The sequence below is a fragment of the Heteronotia binoei genome, chromosome 8 (assembly GCF_032191835.1).
Source record: "Heteronotia binoei isolate CCM8104 ecotype False Entrance Well chromosome 8, APGP_CSIRO_Hbin_v1, whole genome shotgun sequence".
Classification (NCBI taxonomy): domain Eukaryota; kingdom Metazoa; phylum Chordata; class Lepidosauria; order Squamata; family Gekkonidae; genus Heteronotia; species Heteronotia binoei.
In genome coordinates, this window is record NC_083230.1 from 120,740,802 (window position 1) to 120,747,372 (window position 6,571).

Below are 6,571 nucleotides of genomic sequence, written 5' to 3' on the forward strand. Positions count from 1 at the left end.
CAAGGGTCTGATTCTGTATAAGGCAGCTTCATATGTTCATAGCTCTTTATTCCATACAGCATAGTAATGGCTGAACTCTAAGACTGGCTAACTGGGCTAACGGGGCCAACTATATACAGTTCAAGGTTCCCACGCTAGGACGCCATTGGATCATTCAAACCAGCAGGGGGGCCGTGATTGGAGAAGGGCAGCAGGGGTTTGGATTCTACCGCCCATTGTTCCCGAGTCCCCCAAGCTCAGTCTTAAAGGCTCCAATGAGCCAGGCAGGAACACCCAGGGGTGCGGTCACACGTCGCATTAAAAGCGGGTGCGTAGCGCTCAAATCTGAACCGCTGAATATTGATCCGATGCAGGGCCGATCGGACGAGCATCCAAGAATGCGACGCATCCTATTGTTGAGCGATCAGACATCCAATATTATCACACTCTTTTTTTTGGCGCATGCGTGATCAGATGGTGATTCCTGGAGGGGGGTCCATTGAACACGCGCCCAACTGTTTGGAGGTGGGAAATCAAACGTTGCTTCAGAGGTGGGCGGGGGAGGGGGATAAAAGCCTGTGTACCTGAAAGCATTAAAGTTGGCGATGAGATCAGCAAAAAAGATTTGAGGAGAGCATGGCTATGATAAATAATAAACATTTCTTCAAATATATCAGGAACAGAAAACCTCCCAGGGAGGTGATTGGGCTTTTGTGTGAAAAAAAGAAATGAAAAATTTGCTTAAGGTGGGCAGAGGGAATGAATGTATTCTTTGTACCTGTCTTTTCTATAGAAATACAAGGCATGTATACATGCTGGAGCTGCTGTTTTTGGGAAGGGTGCCTTAGCCAAATTGGTTTGATGCAGGGGTCGTTTTGTAGAAAAACAGGCGGTGGAGCTCATCCAGGGATTGTTATGCAGCTGCACCTACTATTCAGTGGACAAGGTGTGGGGGAGGAGGGGGAACCCTCAGAAAGGTTCCGGAGGTGTGCTCCTGTGAGCTCCTGCAGAATCTGAGGCCTGGTTTGATAAGAGATTAACTTCCAAGATTACTGGTGATGTAAAGTTCCATCAAGTTGCACCCAATTTATGGTGACTTTTTAGTGTTTAACGTTGCCGATTCAAACCAGGGGACTGCCAGGAAGCACTTTCCTGGAAATTGGCAGTGACAATGATATCTGGAAATCTTCCACATTGAAAAAAAATTTTTTTTCCTGTTCTGGATAACATTTTCACACACACACACACACACACACACACCCCCGATCCTGTGTTGATCGGAGAAGCAGAAGCGTCACCTCAGATTCCGGAATGATCTGTCAATGCGAATGTCTCCTGGAGCTTTTTTTATTTTTTAAAGGTGGGAGGGGCGGTAAACATTCCAAGGGGCAGTATCGCGCGTGAGCTGTCCAAACAGGAAAAAACCAATCGTGTGCCGCTTCTGTGAAAAAGGGCCGGACTTTCTGCACTATCAAATTAACGCGGCATTGATTCGGAGCAAGCCGGGATGACCCTGGATGACGCTCGATTGCCAGATGTGGATGTCTGGACGAACATATTTAATCCGTCAGCGAGACGGAGCTGTGTCGCCACTAATGGTACGTCTGAATGCACCCTTGTAATGGTATCATTAGTCCGCATACACAACAATTTCCCTGGGCGTGTAAGAAAGGACCACGAGAACTAAGTTCTGATGCTACCCTTCCTGTCCTCCCTCTCACGATGTGCCCAAGTTCAAAGAATCAGCACTGCTGTCAGATGGCCATCTAGCCTCTGTTTGTAAATGTAAGAAAATAAGAACATAAGAGAATCCATGTTGGATCAGGCTAGTGGCCCATCCAGTCCAACACTCTGTGTCACATAAGAACAGAAGAGAAGCCATGTTGGATCAGGCCAGTGGCCCATCCAGTCCAACACTCTGTGTCACATAAGAACATAAGAGAAGCCATGTTGGATCAGGCCAGTGGCCCATCCAGTCCAACACTCTGTGTCACATAAGAACATAAGAGAAACCATGTTGGATCAGGCCAATGGCCCCTCCAGTCCAACACTCTGTGTCACATAAGAACATAAGAGAAGCCATGTTGGATCAGGCCAGTGGCCCATCCAGTCCAATACTCTGTGTCACATAAGAACATAAGAGAAGCCATGTTGGATCAGGCCAGTGGCCCATCCAGTCCAACACTCTGTGTCACATAAGAACATAAGAGAAACCATGTTGGATCAGGCCAATGGCCCATCCAGTCCAACACTCTGTGTCACATAAGAACATAAGAGAAGCCATGTTGGATCAGGCCAATGGCCCATCCAGTCCAACACTCTGTGTCACATAAGAACATAAGAGAAGCCATGTTGGATCAGGCCAATGGCCCCTCCAGTCCAACACTCTGTGTCACATATGAACATAAGAGAAGCCATGTTGGATCAGGCCAATGGCCCCTCCAGTCCAACACTGTGTCACATAAGAACATGAGAGCAGCCATGTTGGATCAGGCCAATGACCCATCTTGTCCAACACTCTGTATCATATAAGAAGCCATGTTGGATCAGGCCAGTGGCCCATCCAGTTCAATACTCTGTGTCACATAAGAACATAAGAGAAGCCATGTTGGATCAGGCCAATGGCCCCTCCAGTCCAACACTCTGTGTCACATATGAACATAAGAGCAGCCATGTTGGATCAGGCCAATGACCCATCTTGTCCAACACTCTGTATCATATAAGAAGCCATGTTGGATCAGGCCAGTGGCCCATCCAGTTCAATACTCTGTGTCACACAATGGCCAACCCCCCCCAGGTGCCATCAGGAGGTCCATCAGTAAGGCCACGACACTGGAAGCCGTCCCACTGTGCCCTCCCAAGCACCAAGAATACAGAGCATCACTTGCCCCAGACAGAGAGTTCCATCTATACCCTGTGGCTAATACCCACTGATGGACCTCTGCGCCATATGTTTATCCAGTCCCCTCTTGAAGCTGTCTATGCTTGTAGCTGCAACCGCCTCCTGTGGCACAGAGAGGAGGAAAGCCCACCAACTCCCAAGGAAGCCTGTTCCATGTGCACAAGCTACACATCACCAGAGGGTATGTCTTTTGTGCCTCCGTCTCTTCACCTGCTGCAAAGTGGTGACTGGATCCAAGGAGGGAGAAGAATGGGGCAGGATGGAATTTGTGAAGAGGACCAAGGGATTCTGGCAAGCAAAGCAGAGACAGTGGCGCTCTCTTGCCACTCCAAAATTAAGGTTGCCAGCTGCCCACTTCCTTAGAGGCCCTGAAGTTCTAGCTTTCTGGGGGCAGAGGAAATTAGCCAGTTTCTCACCCCCATACATTATTACATAAACCAGGGCTAGAATTCTCGCAGGAGCACCTTTGCATATTAGGCCACACCCCTGTGATGTAGCCAATCCTCTAAGAGCTCACAGGGCTCCTTTTTTGTAAGCTCTTGGAGGATTGGCTACATCAGGGGGCGTGGCCTAATATGCAAAGGAGCTCTTGCTAGAACTCTACCCCTGCGTAAAACCTTGTCATTTCTCCCTTTAGATTAACTTTTATTTGGGTGGGAAAGACCTCTGAATATCAATAATTCCACCTTCTGGTAAGACGCAACTTAAAATAAAAACTCAGCACAAGGCGTCAGTGATCAAGGATGCAATCTTAGCCTTAGAAAAATTAATAGGAAGTAGATTTCCCCCCTTATAGAACACATTATTTCCTTTTTAAAAAACAAAATATTGTACCATCCACTTAATCACTGCCTCGTTGAGCGGAGGACAGGAAAAATACATTGTGTTCCGTATTTCTGTTTTTCCTAAGGGACTTCCCCTTCTTCCTCTTTCAACAACGGATCAAGATTTTGTCAGTCCAGGTTAAGTTTTGGCAAGTTGCAACTATTAGACACGGTTTTAATTGGCTTTATCGCAGGGGTGGCCAACAGTAGCTCTCCAGATGTCTTTTGCCTACAACTCCCATCAGCCCCAGCCAGCATTGCCGATGGCTGGGGCTGATGGGAGCTGTAGGCAAAAAAAAAAAAAAACATCTGGAGAGCTACTGTTGGCCACCCCTGCTTAATTGTATTGTTTCAGCTGGAAGTCACCCTGAGCCTGCTATCTCTGGAGAGGAGGCACATACAAGTTCAAACTAAATAAATAGTACTGTCTTCTCTGGCAGGCAACGGGTCGCCACCGTCTCCAACAGAGGACCTGCGCAGCATCCACTACCTGAGCCCTTCAACTGGCGTTCCTGGGGAATTGAACCTGCCGTCTTCTGTGCGCAAAGCTGGTATTCCATCACTACGCTGTGGACGGACGCCAGAAGAAGAAGAGTTCTGTGAAGCCTCTTAATATGTTTCCTCCAATCTAGAGAGACGTGCATTATCGGTTTAAAAAGAAAGTTTATACCAGGGGTGGCCAAACTTGCTTATCCTAAGAGCCACATAGAATAAACGTCAGATGTTTGAGGGAGGGAGGGAGGCAAGGAAAATAGATAAGGAGGAAGGGAGAGGTGGAAAAAAAGCAACTTTAAGTGCATTCTCCAAGCTGGTCATTCATTCATTCATTCATTATCAAAGATTTCAGGTTTTCACGGCTGGTAACATCATTAGGGTTTGTACCAATCTTGGTACCCAGCTCTGCAAAACACCCTACAGACTATAAATTGCAGAAAGTCTCAGAACAACCAGCAAATTCCACAGAACAATCAGCACAGTCAACAACCATCTTCCTTATCTTCACACCCCTTCCAACCCTCCCAGCAATTAACACAGAACAATGGTCACATTCAACAGCCAGTTTCCTTATCACCACCCTTCCAGGAAGCCCCACCAAACAATGGGTACATTCACAAACCAATTGCCCTTTCATCACACCCCCTCCAGCCTAGAAATAGCAGCTCTCCAGCAGCCCTGGCCCCACAAAATGCACAGCAGCCAAGAAGGTCTGAGCGCCTGCTCCAGCTGCAATGCCACTGAGGATGTTCTCCGCAGCTGAGAACGAAACGTCTGGAAGGAAAACTTTCTCCAGTAGAACACGGCACTGGATCCCGAAAGATTCTACAAACCCTATTTATTTATTACTTTAAATTTCTATCCCGCCCTCTCTGCAAGCGGACTCAGGGCAGCTCAATGGGGCAGTGGCGGCTTCAAGAGCCACACAATATGTGTGAAAGAGCCACACGTGGCCTCAAGCTGCAGCTCGGTCATCCTTGGTTTATACCTTGCAGAATCCCCCATTCTCCTCATTGTTTTTGTGGGGGGAAATATTAGGAAATTTGTCAAATTTTAAAGAGTTCAGCAAAATTCTCACAGGGGGTTGAACAATGGAGCCGAGAAGCAAGTATTTTTTTTTGGGGGGGGGGGTGTTAACAAAGAAAGAACACAATCAAATTTAGAGGTTTCGCAGCGGCACTCCTGTGAGCCCCTGCCCAAAACGAGGCCTGCGTGCAACGCATTTCTTTACTGGCATCGGCAAAACTCCCCCCGCAAGAAACCCCAACCAGAACAAGCACACATTTGTCTCGTACAAAAGAGAGCCGTCAGAATGAGCTGTAGAAGCGATTTTGCTGAGAAATGATAAACTGCCAGTTCCTTTATTCTCTCAGAACGCACCGTGACAGAGGAGAGGCATTCTCCGAAACAACCCCTTAGGACTTTTCACTGCTTGGCAAAGCAGTTTTAGAAAACAAGGGCAGAAGAAAAGAGAAGAGACAGTGCGCCCTGACAGTCGAGGTGGAGCAGGTGGAGAGAAGGAAGGCACGATATGTTGCTGCTCTGTTGTTTTCCCAGCATGACTGGCAACCGCGGGAGCTTTTTGTGGGCAGAGTCTGGGACTGGGGGAAGGACAGGGCCGGCTCTTCCATTAGGCAAACTAGGCGTTTGCCTAAGGCGCTGGCCCTGGAGGGGTGCCAAATTGGGCGCCCCTACCTTTTGCTAAAAAAAATTCCTTCCCCTCCCTTCCCGAATTGCTGCTGTCTTTCCCCCTTGCCTTGCTGTCCACTTCTCCCCGCCTCCTTCCCTTCCCTCCCTGCCCTGATCGTTGCTTCTTCCCCCTGTTGCTGCCGCTTCTCCCCAACTCCTTCCCCTCCCCGATCATTGCTGTCTTCCCCTCATTGCCCTGCTGCCGGTATGGTGTAATGCTGAAGTGCGTAGACTCTTATCTGGGAGAACCGAGTTAGATTCCCCACTCCTCCACTTGCAGTTGCTGCAATGGCCTTGGGTCAGCCAGAGCTCTTGTGGGAGTTCTCCTTGAAAGGGCAGCTTCTGTAAAAAGCTCTTTCGGCCACACCCACCTCACAAGGTGTCTGTTGGGGGGGGGAGATATAGGAAATTGTAAGCTGCTCTGAGACTCTGATTCAGAGAGAAGGGTGGGGTATAAATCTGCAGTTGTCTTCTTCGTTTCCCTGCTTCCTTCCCCACCCCGATCGCTGCTTCTCCCCGCCGCTAGGCTGTGAAGGGGTGGCAGGGAGAGTGGGGACAGGGGTGTGTGGGCAGCAAGGCTGCCTGGGGCTCTGCGGGCCCTAAGGCCAGCCCTGGGGAAGCATCACAAATGTGACATCAAAAGTGTGACATCACACTTTTGTGAACCTGTGAGCCTCATCCT